The sequence below is a fragment of the Eubalaena glacialis genome, chromosome 7 (genome assembly GCF_028564815.1).
Source record: "Eubalaena glacialis isolate mEubGla1 chromosome 7, mEubGla1.1.hap2.+ XY, whole genome shotgun sequence".
NCBI classification, from domain to species: Eukaryota; Metazoa; Chordata; class Mammalia; order Artiodactyla; family Balaenidae; genus Eubalaena; species Eubalaena glacialis.
In genome coordinates, this window is record NC_083722.1 from 77,010,213 (window position 1) to 77,023,938 (window position 13,726).

The 13,726-nt window shown below is 45.5% G+C and overlaps 1 protein-coding gene across 1 annotated transcript in view; it reads right to left on the minus strand.

Moving 5' to 3' along the window:
- Positions 1 to 9,581, minus strand: part of SFMBT1 (Scm like with four mbt domains 1) — a 128,317-nt gene extending 118,736 nt beyond the window's left edge. The window contains exon 1 of the mRNA XM_061195433.1: positions 9,433 to 9,581. The gene's annotated coding sequence lies outside the window, so the exon portion shown is untranslated. The remainder of the gene's footprint in view (positions 1 to 9,432) is intronic.
- Positions 9,582 to 13,726: the final 4,145 nt, after the last annotated feature.

A 13,726-nucleotide genomic window follows, 5' to 3' on the forward strand; every position in this document is an offset into this window, starting at 1 on the left:
ACTTGGAGGGACAGAAAAGATATGTGGCTGGATTGTGGGAAAGCAGGCGGAAAAGTGGCAGAGGTGGACAGGGAACAAATCACAAAGGGCATTACAGACCAAAAGGAGTTTGGATTTTACTGTAATTACTATGGAAAGCCACTGGCAGGCTCTAAGCCTAGGAGTGACAAGATAGGATCTGATTAAACATCATAGTTTCTTATTTAGCACATAATACATTTTAGAGTAGAAATAATGTTATAAATGATGGTGCTGCAGTATTGCTTCTGTGCTTTCATTCAGCTATAATTCATCTACTGTCTACTCTCTGCTACGTTGTATGCAAGGTACCAATAAAGAATAAAACAGGGTCTCTCACCATGAGCTCTCAATCTGGTATAGACACTGAACAAATAATTACAATTGTAATATTCACAAGAGGAGAATATGTAGAATACTGTGAGTACCCAGGGCAAAGGGTAGTTAATCTGGCCTGGAGGAGTCCAGGAAGAAAAACTCCACAGGAGACCTGAGTCTTACAGGACAAGCAAGAATCTCCTTAGTGTAGTCCCCTAAGCACAACACCCAAACCACTGGTGGAACATGAGAAAATTTAGGGGCTGCTGAAGACTTTCTTTTAAAGTATTTACATAGCATCATTAAGGTGGAATGGGAAAAAGAGTTAACACATAAAACATGCAACTGCAACTTCACAGGTATTGCTTAAAGAGGATTTATTAAGAACTTCAAAGGTACAAACTTCTAGTTATAAGTCATGGAGATGTAATGTACAGCATAGCGACTATAGTTAATAATATTGTATTACACATTTGAAAGTATCTGAGAGTAAATCTTAAAAGTTCTCATCATAAGAAAAAAATTTTGTAACTAGGTATGGTGACAGATGTTAACTAGACTTATTGTGGTGATCATTTCCCAATGTATACAAGTATCAAATCATTAGTTTTACACCTGAAACTAATATAATGTTGTATGTCAATTATACCTCAATTTAAAAATTAAATTTTTAAAAAAAAACTTTCACTAGCATTTGGTTTTTCCACAACACTGAATATGTGGGTAGTCTAAATATCACTTCAACAAGTGGGTCTGTGCTCTCTGTATATGTATGTGTGTGTGTGTGTGTGTGCATGTATGTATGTTACCCATTGTGTACTGGGGTTAAAAACTTTTTTTAATACCAACTTTTTTTGCAGCCATTTTTATACTTAAGCCAAGACAACCTTTAATCAAAATTTTCAAACATAGAGATTTTGAAAAAATTCCAAATACTCTCCACTTAGACTCAAAAGTTATGAAAATTTTCCTGATTTGCTTTATTTTTCTATACATATGTGCATATATGTATACTTCATGAGCCATTTGAAAGTGTTGAAGACATCGTGAGACATCATGATACCTCAGCTCTAAACTCTTCAGCTTGCTTCTCCCAAGAATAAGGGCATTCTCATATATAGTCACAATGCCATTACCACACCTAAAAAAAAAAAAATTCCTTAATATCACCTATTATGAGGTACATAGTTTTTAAAAATTTTAAGTACAAAGTCTTTGTTGAGAACCTTGGGAGTTCCCTGGCTGTCTAGTGGTTAGGGTTCCGGGATTTCACTGCCAGGGCCTGGGTTCAATCCCTGGTCAGGGAATTGAGATCCCACAAGCCACGTGGTACAGCCAAAAATAAATAAGTAAATATATAAATAAATAAAAGAAACTTACTGAAGGAATATATTTTGATAAAACGATTAGATTTATTATTACTTGTACTTCATTATTTTTATTTTTAAAATGTAATAATGCTTTATAAAATTTAAGTTAAAAAGTCAAAATTTTAGGAACTTCCCTAGTGGTCCAGTGGGTAAGAATCCATGCTCCCAGTGCAGGGGGCCTGGGTTCGATCCCTGGTCAGGGAACTAGATCTCGCATGCATGCCACAACTAAGAGTCCGCATGCCGCAACTAAAGATCCTGCATGCCGCAACTAAGACCCGGCACAACCAAATAAATAAATAAATAAATATTTAAAAAAATAAAATAGTCAAAATTTTAAAGTAAATTTTTAAAATATTAAAAGAATAATTATGGTAATCAAATATGGCCAAAAGCATGAGATTGGTACATGCGAGACTAGTATTTGGGGAGCCTTGCGTTAGTGGAGGACACACTGGACATGCAGAGGAGAGTATGTGCGGAGGACCAGGGTGTGGGCGTGGCTGGAGGGACAGCGTGTGTGAGAGGGGGCTAAGCTGGGCAGGTGAGGGGACAAGCTCCTCAAGGATTCTGTGCACATTCCTGAAGAGCCTGGACTTTCCCCCTGCTGGCAGCAGAATAAGTTTATGTGATAAAATCAAGTTTGCTTAGAAAGAGCTATCTGGCCACATTGTGTCAGATGGATTGGAGAAGGAAGGGCAGAGGATGGAGGGTATGGACAACCATTTGGAGGCAACAGAACATATTTTTAACTGCAAATATTTAACATTTTAGTTATATTATGGGTTGAACAAACCTGCTATACTGGTAAAGGAACAAAACAAAAACAGTAAAACTAAACTAAGTTTACTTGAATGTTCGTGTTGTAGAAGAGCAGCTTTTAAGAGAAAAAGATAAGTTAGTAGAGACTTCCGTAAAACTTGAAAGAAACCCTTGGGCACTTCTGAAAGTTTCAGCATTTAAAGGAGTTGGCTCTTTTTAATACCTAGTTTCACTTTCCAAAGTGGCTTTCCTTTTCCTTGGCAAGATTCATCACCACATTAATTTTATATTTACCAGTCACAATTAAAATAAAACCAATGGGAAAGAGGTGGGGTGCACAACAGATCAAGTGATTTTCCGACAAGCAGAGTGCCCTCAGGCAGTACTGAGCAACTCCAGAGAGTTCCACTTACAGAGTCTAAGGACCAGATACCAGCTCTGCCTCGGAGGAGGAAGAGGACAGCACCAGGAGGCCTAAGTGGCAGGACAGGATGCTGACCCTTCACTCCCCTCCCACCAGAACTCTAGTTTTACTTATTTTATATATTGGGCTTCCTAGAAAGATTTCACTTAACAAAGGGTCCCATAGCTTCTAAAAATGTTTGAAAGCCAAGGAGTCAGAACTGCACATTCTTAAGTAAAGGGTTGGTAATTCAAGAATGAGACTCAGTTCCATGGGAAAGCTGTTGGGGGAAAAAATGGACACCATCACTAAGAAGGAAGGTAAAAAAGGAGACCTAGGCAGATGGGCTGGCTAGAGGAGTAGCTTTAAGGTAGACTGAGGGATTCTGTTCGGGACCTGTAGATTTTGAGAGGCCAGCAGAGCATCCAAACTGGACAGGCCCAGAGAGCAGAGGATATATGGATCTGAAGCTCAGCAGAAAGGTTTAGGGGGTCATAAGGGCTAGATGAAGTCTAAATGTGGGGGAATCCACCAAAGGAGGGTCTGAAAAGGTCACAGAAGGCAAAAAGAAAAGGGTCTGCCTCGAGCTAAGATTGTGTGGAGCCAGTGGCACATAGGGCCACTTCAGGAGGAGACCCTGAAGTCTCCTTCAGGGTCTGAAGTGGGCAGTCTGCCCACAGCAGAGCGGGCACAGGCTGGACTGGCAGGGGTGGTACTCAACAGAGCAGAAGCTGCAGAAGGGCAAAGGGACCAGAGTAAAGGGTACTGGCCAGGAAGCAAAAGACTGGACAATGGGTCCAGGCTTAAAGGGGCTGGAACTCTTTGAGAGGAAAAGGAGGTAACAATGAGGTCAAAGATGAGACAGGAAGAGCAGGGAAGCCTCTCAAGGAGTGGCAGAAAAAGAATACCACACCAGAACCTGAGATTTCAGTAGTATAGCTGCTTTGGAAAGAGCTCCTCCCAAAGTTAATAGAAAGCCAAAATCAGGGTAAAGGTGAAGGGGTGGGCGGGGAGGAGAAACGGTTTTCAGAACCCTGTTGTGCCTTAAAGCTCTGGAGCTGGCTGTAGAAGTCATGGAGCCCTCCTCAAGCACTCACGGCAGAGAAGGGAGAGCCACCCTAGAAGGCAAGGCCAGAAGAGCCCACCCAGCCCGCTGCTTCCCTTGTCACAGCTACTACTGGCAACAGAGCCATTTAAAATTTCTCTGGGTTCACCCAGGAGCCCTTAAGGAAAACCAGGCACAGATAATGCCTAAGAGCAGATTAAGTCTGTTTCCCAATTTGTGTACAGTGTTACTTGTATCAATATTAACAATAATAGAAACTTATGTATATTTTAAATGCAAATACAAACCATGATTGAGGACTAAAATCAACTTCAAAAGGGAAACAAATGAAAATAACAAGCATCAACTACATTAAGAGGTCAAGGGGTTCAGATATCATAAATGACCATAATAACAATCAAATACCCAAAGTTTTTCATATTTCTAGCTTTAGCTACTAGATCACCTACCCGTGCCCATTTTGCTCAATAATAAAAATGAAAACTGGACTTCCCTGGTGGCGCAGTGGTTAAGAATCCACCTGCTAATTCAGGGGACAAGTGTTCGATCCCTGCTCCGGGAAGATCCCACATGCCACAGAGCAACTAAGCCTGTGCGCCACAACTACTGACCCTGTTCTCTAGAGCCCACGAGCCACAACTAATGAAGCCCGCACGCCTAGAGCCTGTGCTCTGTAAGAAGAGAAGCCACCGCAATGAGAAGCCCGCACACCGCAACGAAGAGTAGCCCCCGCTCACCACAACTAGAGAAAGCCCGTGCGTAGCACCAAAGACCAATGCAGCCAAGAATAAATAAATAAAATAAATAAATTTTAAAACTATTCTGGGTAAAAAATATATATATTTTGGAATTAAATCGAAGTACTTGTTGGTTAACACTTTAAACTGAATTTCAGCAGGAAAAACTCTTGAGGTATTTTAATGATTGATAAATTTCTCAGTTCATCTCATGTTGTCATTCCAAATACAACTGTCCTGCACTTGCAGCTGCCAACAAACCTCCCTCCATCTCTCATCTAAGACCCTCTCCAAATGTCATCTCAGCCCAAAACCAACTTTCCCAAACCAAGCAGTTACTCTCAACTGCCCTATCCACCCCAAATCAGTCTAGTGATTAACCTTTCTCTAGATTAAGCAAACACACCTGCATGCAGCACTGTACACCATATTAGAAATGCCACTGTATAGCCTTTACCCACACAGTCCGGTGCTTGGCTCTGAAGTTACTCAACTATCAAACCACAAAGTTCAGCAGGGACCTAATACCTTTAGCACAATATATAGACAACATTTTTAAAAAATTACGTCCTTGAGTGATGATCGATCTAAAGTCAAAAAGAGCTGAATAAATTTATAAACATCCTCTTGAATAAAAGAGACTAAAAAATAACTACAAATCTTTAGGTGCCTTTCAGCAACAGGCAAAGATTTACAATCAAACTTGTTAAAACTTCTGCAGTAAAGTCACAATTTTTCTTTTAATAACCTGTCTTCTTATCCTCTCTCCCACTTTTGTAAAGCTTAAAAATGAACTTGTAACAACCTGACCACATCCTTTCTATTTTAAACATTTTCCAATGGGGCCAGTTCCACTTGAAGAAGTATAGAGTCATATCAAAATCCCACTCCCTGAAGTCTAATGGTTCAAAATCTCCCAGGTAACCAAAATCCCCGGAGACTTTCAGCCAATTTAACAACTATGTACAAGAAGAAAATTTTTTTTCAATTACAAAACATTCCAGTTAGAAGACAAATTCTATTTACAGAGATAAAAATACCCTGCCATAACAAAGCCATACCATTTACTGATTAAATGTTCTTTCATTCTCATTTAAATTATTCTGAAATATTGGTTAACAGCCAAATAATTCCAGAAAGAAAAGTTTCAGGAAATTGTAAGATAGAAAAGCTTTAATAAAAAATATTTAGCATTCAAAATACCTGCCTTATGGTCTTCTGCTTTCTGGATTGTATTCACTTCTTTAATGTGAACATAACATGAAGTCATAATAAAAAGGCCAATGAAGTTTGGACAGTTCAGCTTTTCTATAGACTTCAGAGTCAAAAGATAGCAGCTTCTACATCATCATTCTACAGCTAAGCCCAATCTAGTTACCACTGTGAAAGCAAAAGTACCCTACAGGAGCAGCAAGACTATGAATAAGAAAAGCATTTTTAAAGAGAAAAATCATAGTTTACAGAAAAACAAACAGCAAAAGACGGAATTCCCTTTCATGTGTGCTTCTCATTTTGCATCTCTTCAGTTGCATCTCTCAAAAATTTAACAAATTTTAAGTTAAATATCTGATAATGCCAAAGCTAAGAAATCTAAAAAGAGCCACCAAAAAAGGAAAGGAGGAAGGAAGGGAGGGAGGGAGGAAGGAAGGAAGGAGAGAGAAAAACTGGTGGATCAATAATAACTAAGCGATGAATTACTTTCTTTGCTAATGATGCTATGACTCTTGGGGTAGAGTGACCAAATTCAGCTTAGGTTTTGGCCAACTGTCTGACTTAGTCACAGAAAAACACAATTATTCAGCAGAATGATTTCACAAAAGCAAATCTTTTAACTTTGTGGACTACACCCCATACATCCCTACCACAGGCCTCAGACAGTTCCCAACTTTCTATCACACAGATGGCCATGCAGTAAAAAAACACAGACCTTTGTGAGAACTAACAAGAATTCACTTACAACCTCTAACTCCTCTCCTTTAGCAGCAGAAACAAGAAAGGGTACAAGAATATACTAAAAGGCATTTGGGAAGGATAAGCAAATTGCTTAAGTACTTGCTTCAGTGGGGAATGTAAAAAACTCAACTTCCTAGGTCTAACACAAAAAGGTATCTTAATCATGTTGAAATTTAAAAAAAAAACACACCTGATATAACTTTTAGTTACTTTTTGTTTTTGCTTTCATCGCTAGAGTTTTAATGATTTGATAAACCAGGCAAATATCCTGCATATATAAATCAAGTTAATTGCCGTCATTTAAAAGGTTGTTAAAGCTTTATGCCCACATTCTTTAATTCACTGAACTTTAAAAAATCAATCTTCATTTAATTTTCTCAGCAAATTCTAGGCTTTAAGGAACTGATTCATCTACTGACAACTTAAATCTGACTTGCTGGGAAAGTTCATGATTCATCCTTCAAACCTACTGTCTGCAAATATACCTGTATTCCAAAAACGAGAAATAACATTAATACAGGCCCCATGTCCACAAGGACTCCCAAGAACCACAGATCCAAACCTGCACAGTACTGCCTCAGCTAAAAAGTGATCTTCTGACTAAGAAGTCTCCCAGGTCAGAATTTTTAGTTATTTTAGATATTTTAAAAAGTAAGAATTGTTATAAAAGCATCAGGATCATGGCGAAAACGACCATGACCATAACTCCAGGTTTACACACGTGTTGTCCTTCAGTTTAATATTGCCCCCTTTCACCCCCAAAAGAGTTCTGTTGCGAAACAAAACTCACCAGTGGTGACGGAAGTCAGTATAGTGGTCACCTTGGGAGGGGGAAGGTGTTTACTGAACAGAAAGAATGTTAAGAGAGCCCTTTGGGAGGCTGAAAATGCTCTATATCTTAATCTGAGTGTAGCTACCAGAACGTATACATACATAAAAAGTAATTGAACTCTATGTATTTAAGATTTTACTATTAGGCCTCAATAAATAAATGAATAAATATATAAAATTTCAAAAACATATTAAAATACATGTGTAACTATCTTTCCAGATAATAAATTACATAAAATCATCCAGACAGAGCTCCCAAGATATTTTCTCTAAATGTATTTTAATAGAGATGCACATTGTGAGCACTTTTATGTAGAACCTTTCAAAGTACAGACCGAGATTTTTTTAATCGTTCACTTTAAAAAGTCACCGAATTTTAGAACTGAAAGCACGCAGAATAATGATCCATTCATCCTCTAACTCTGCAAATAAGGAAAACCAAATCTGTAAAGGTTAAGAAACATACCCAAGATAAGGCAGCTAGTCAATGACAACAGCAGTAACGTAACTGTTTCCTGATCTTGGGCCACTCCCGTTTGCACCAAGCAGTTACTTTTCTGACATTGTAAACAAATCTCAACTCTGAATCTACCTGTGGCCTAGAAAGATTCAACATATCCCTCAAAACACGAGGCAAACAGGCCCCAAAGTGTATGCAAGAAAACACTCATCTTCCCTCCTCCTGTCAAGACAGTTGACAAATGAACAATTACATTTTCAGGCATTTTGCTTGCGATGCAATAAAGTGTGACATCTGAAAAATGTGGTTCCAGAGAAGAAGGCATATGCAGGGATTGACAAAATCCATCTTATTTCCTTTCAAATCTGATGGTTTCTTGGTTCTCAAGACTGTATCACTGCTAAGTAGGGCTCACGAAACCTCGCTCAGGGCCGTCCACCCGCATGGCTTTGAGTGAACCGCTGGGAATAACCCCCACTAAATAAAACGCCTGGCCCTGGCAAGGGTGTCCTACCCCAATCCTGGCGCATAACAAAACGTGCAGGTGATCTGTCCTTTACGGCTCAGTTTTAGAACCCAGTGAGCAACTGACATCTTGTGAAAAACTTAACATACATCCTTTCCGCGGGAATTTATCTCTGTTCTCATAAGGCGTTTCTGCTCCCCACAGGGCAGGCCTGCCTTCTCAGGACATTCTGCTCGCCTCTCCATAGCCTCTTTTCAAGGTCCAAAACGAGACTTTAAGAACAGAAATCGAAACGGTCACGGACCTCCCGAGCGGCAAGCCCGGCTGGGGTCGAGCAGCGGGTTCCCCGCGAGCCCTCGGCCCGCTCGCGCGGCACTAGGAAGGCCCAGCGCACTCCACCACGCTGGCCCGAAGCAACCGGTTGCGGCGGCCGCTTGACGCTCGGCGGCCGCTTGACGCTCGGCGGCCGCCTCGGCCCTGCGAAGTTCGGACCTCCGCGCGGGCGGCGCGCCCCCGGGTCCTGCTGCGGGTTCGCGCCCCGGCCCGGAGCGAGCCCGGGGGGCGGGTCCGCGGGGGCTCGGCGGGCGGGAGCGCGGGACGCGCGGGGAGGGGCGCGCGGCGGGCCCAGCGCGCCGGGGAACTTGGGCGCCGGCGTTGCCGCCGCCCGGCCACTTTCCTTTCACGCCCCAAGGCTGCCGCGCGTCGCGCTGCCCGCCCGGGACGGCCGGCCGCCGCCGCCGCGGCGAGGCGCCCAGGCGCGCTCCTGCCGCCCGGCAGGCCGGCGCGCGGGGACGCGCCAGGCCGCGCGCGGGCGCCGCGTTTTCCCCCCACACACACACACCCGCCCCGCCCCCGCCCCCAACGTGCTGCCGCCGCCCGTTGGCGCCTCAGCCCGCGCGCCCGCCGCCCTCCGGCTCCCGGCGGATTTTCGTTGGCAAAGTTGCGTAGCCGCCTCGAGGGGGCCGCCGCGCGGTCCACCGCCCGGCGCCGCCGCCGCCCCTTCAGGCCGCCGCGCGGGAAGGCCCAGCCGGCGGCCCCGCTTTTTTACCTGTCGGGAGTTTTCGCGCGCGCGCTCGCTCAATCGCTCGCTTTTCCCTTCTCGCTCTCGTTTTCTTTCTTTCTTTCCTTCTTTTCGTTCCCCCGTGCGGGCGCTTTTTCCGCTCGTGCCGCCTGCACTCGCCCGCTCGCGCCCTTCTTCCTGCTGGGCTCCGCGGAGCGGGGCGGCCGGCAGCTCTCCCCGCCCCCCTCCACCCGCGCTCCGGCGGAGGCGGCGGCGGCGGCGCTCCGCGCTCCGACTCATTCCAATATGGCACGGGCGCAGGGCGCATGCGCCCGCGCCCCCCCACCATCCGCGCTCCTCCCGGCAGCCCGCGCCCCTCGCGCCGCGCGCGTGGCGCCCCCCGGCCTGGCCTCCCAGAACTCGCCCGCTTGTCTTCCCGCACCGCTGGGCGGTTGCGGGAGGCGAGGCGGCCGCGGACTGGGGTCCTGGGGGTCCAGCGCCGCCAGCCGCCCCCGCCCCACGTGCCCGCAGCCCACAACTTGCAGCGGACACCCCCGAGGCCGTGGCGCAGGGCAAGCGGCGGCGCCTCCGGCCCCCGACGGCGTTGCGACCCCGCGCTGCCTGGCTCCGACGGGGAGACGCGCCCCCAGGGACCCAGTGCCTACCCTGTCCCTGCTCCAACCCACGAGGGAAGGGGGCCCGTGCCTCACCTCGGGTTGTGGACAGAGCCCAGGAAACCGGGTGGCGTCCCTGTGTCGATTTTGGCGTCCAAGCCGGGGCGAAGCGCGATGCTGTCGTCCACACGTGACAGCCTCCGGCAAGATGGCATTAGCGGAGGAACGGACCGAGCGACAGCTGGATACCAGATCGGCGCGTGTCGCCGTGGGAGAGAGCTGCGTCCGCCCGCCTGGCCCACGTCGGAGACGTGGCGCGACCCTTGAGATCTGGGAAGGCACCCAAGTGCCCCCTGTCTGCGAAGTCAGACCTGGACCCCCGGCACACCCGGTGTCTCTAGGCTTCCGCAGGAGGCGCCCTGTAAATCCGAGTTTTCCTGCCGCTCGGGGCCCCGGCGAGGGGGCACAAGACGGCTGCCGAATTCCGGCGGGAGTGCAGGGGGCCCTGGGTCGGGACAGAAGCTCGAAGGTGGCTACAAGCCAGCCCCGCAACCCGAGGTACCCACGGGCGTTATGTTCCCCGAGCTCGCCCCTTCCCCAGCGAGGGCAGGTGCCAGTGGGACACCCCTATCCCCACCTGCTCTGGAGAGTTCCATGCAGGAAGGAGTCCCTGCGCCATGGAGACCCAGGAGTGCCTGGACTCCCGAGCCCAGGGAGGAGGTCTCCGAGAGGGCTTTGACGGCTCCTGCCTTTCGGGGAGGAGGAGGCGCCCCCACCGCAAGAAGGAGGTCTGGGGTGCCAAATGCGGCTCAAATCACGTCCTACTGACCTCAACCACCGCGCTGGAAAACATTACCCCACTTTACAGACAGAGTTGCTCAAAGTCACGCTGCTGGCTAGATTTGAATCCAGTTTTTTTTTGGTTTGTTTTTGTTTTTGTTTTAACTGCCACTGAAAAGACAATATGAAAACCAGGGAGAAAGAAACATGCAAAAAGAATAAAGTAGTATCCATAATACTACTACTACAAAATGCAACTTTTCATACATGAAACCTTCCGCTTATATGCACGTCTTTACATAGTTGCAACCACACATTCTCTTTTGTGTTTGCTACCATCGCTAACATTTTTCTTCTGTTCACATGATTCATTTTTAATGTGTGCAGGTATCCTCATCCATTCACTCAGTCTCCTAATATTGCCTATTTTGGTTCCTTGTAATTGTTTGCTAATGTGTATCTTAGTTCTGCACTTGGAACAAATTCCTGGCAGTTGAATAACCAGGTGGAAGGTTAAGGAACAGCAAGGTGTTCTTGCCCCACAGTGCCATAGGGCTTCCCAAAGAGCTGCCCCACTTACTCTGCACCTCCCAGGAACAAGTGTAAAAGAGTTCAATACACATTTCTAAGCGTTGGGTACCATCATTTTTTCTCCCCTATTTTAACAGTGTCTATTGGTATTTCAAGGTTACTTCAGTATTTCTTAGACGACTTTAAAAAGAAATGTTTTTTCCATGCATTTACTATTCCGTATTTCCCTTTCTGTAAATGATCTGTTCATATCCATTCATCTTTTAGGGACTTGAACCTCTTCTAACATTGAATAAGCATTTTTTATGTTATAGATATTGCTCTTCTGTCATCAGTGATCCAAATATTTCCCAGTCCATTGTTCTTTTTTGTTTTATTCAGTCTGTCATTCTGGTCCTTTGTGGTTTTTTAGAATTGTTTCAATGCAGACAAACCTTTCTTCCACCCATCTGATAGTCTATTTTCTGCTAGTTTTCTAAAACTTCATTCTACATCTAGTTCTTTGGTGATTATCCATGGCAAGTTCATTTTGCCGTGTGGGGTAAAATATAGATTTAACTAACCACCATCATCACCAGTTTTTATGCAGTCACCATTAATTAAATAATTCTTCCCTTATCCTTTGCTTAGTCAAAATCTACTTTTATGCTAGGCTTTTGATTTTGGTTGGTCTATTTCTGAATTGTCCATTTCCTTTCACAGACTTTGGTTTAAGCAAATACCATGTGGATCTAAATATTGGTTCTTTAAAATAGGTTCTCACATCTGGCAGGGCTAGAATCCTCCTCATGGGGTCTTCTTTTATTCAGAATATCACTTGATATCCAGACTGGTTTAAGTCCCTACACATTTTAGGATAATCATACAGGGCTTAAGAGTGCTGGCTTTGGAGATGGGATCATCCAGGTTCAACACTCACCAGCCCTGTGACCTTGGCAAGTTGCTTATCACCTCTAGGCCTTATGGTCTTGGTCTGTAAAACGGGGATAAAAGTAACACCTGCCTCACAAGCTCAATGCCTGTCATATAGTATATATATATATATTCAGTAAATATCAACATTGTTATTGATATTTTTAGTTCCAAAAAAAAATTGGGATTTTGCATGGAGTTACATTAAACCTATGAATTCATGTAAACAGATCAAATATTCTATAATATTTCATTTTCCCAACCAGGACATGTGCTATCTTCCCATTTATCCAAATATTTTAAAACTCAGACAGAAGCAAGGTCCCTCATTGACTCCAGCCTCTCTCTGTTGCTTACCTTCATGACCCCTGAGGAAGAGGAAGAGCAGAAAGCCACAAGGAACAATTGAAAACTACCATTTAAGAGTCTGGCTTGTGCAGGGCCCCGTGTAGGTGTGGACATGTGTGCACATGCAGGAAATCTTCTTTACCCTTTGCAACACCCCCCAGGGCAGGTCATGGCATTCTCTATGGACAAAGAGCAAACTGGGAGTTTCCAGGTCACTCAGTGAGAGCCAGAACTAGACCACAAACCAGGTGGACCAGTCCTCAACCCCTCTGCCGCTTGGAATTTCGTATAGTAGTTATTCACAGAGGAGGCAATGCCAGAGGAGCATGGAGGAAACTGACTTCTGATCATGGCACACCCCTGCTCAAAAGCCTCCCAGGGCTTCCCGTTGCACTTTGAAAAAGCCAAAAGACTTACTTTGGCCTCTGAGACTGGCCCTGGCCACCCTACAAACTCACCAGGCACCACTTACCAGTCTTGCTTGCTGCAGTTCACCTGTACCTATATCCTTTCCATCCCATAAGTATGACAAGCCCCTTCCCACCTCAGGACCCTTGCACACTGTGTTCTCACTGCCTGGGACACTCTCCATCCCACCTCATGCACCCACCTTCACATAGTTAGTACCATCTTATTGTTCCAGTATCTGTTTAAGAAGGTAGTCTCCTGGACTTCCCTGGTGGTACACTGGTTAAGAATCCGCCTGCCAATGCAGGGGACACAGGTTCGATCCCTGGTCCGGGAAGTTCTGACATGCTGCAGCGCAACTAAGCCCGGGCACCACAACTCCTGAGCCCGTGTGCCACAACTACTGAGGCCCGCAAGCCCTAGAGCCCACGCGTGGCAACTACTGAGCCCACACGCGGCAACTACGGAAGCCCATGTGCTCTCGGGTCTGCGCACCTAGAGCCCGTGCTCCGCAACAAGAGAAGCCACCGCAATGAGAAGCCCAAGCACCACAATGAAGAGTAGCCCCCGCTCACCGCAACTAGAGAAAGCCCGTGCACAGCAACAAAGACCCAACACAGCCAAAAATTAACAAATTAAATAAATAAATAAATAAATAAATAAGAAGGTGGTCTCCTTAGAGAAGTCTTCCCTGCCCGCTCCACCTGACAGGTTCTCTCTCTCCCCACAATTGGTACCTATAATTTATA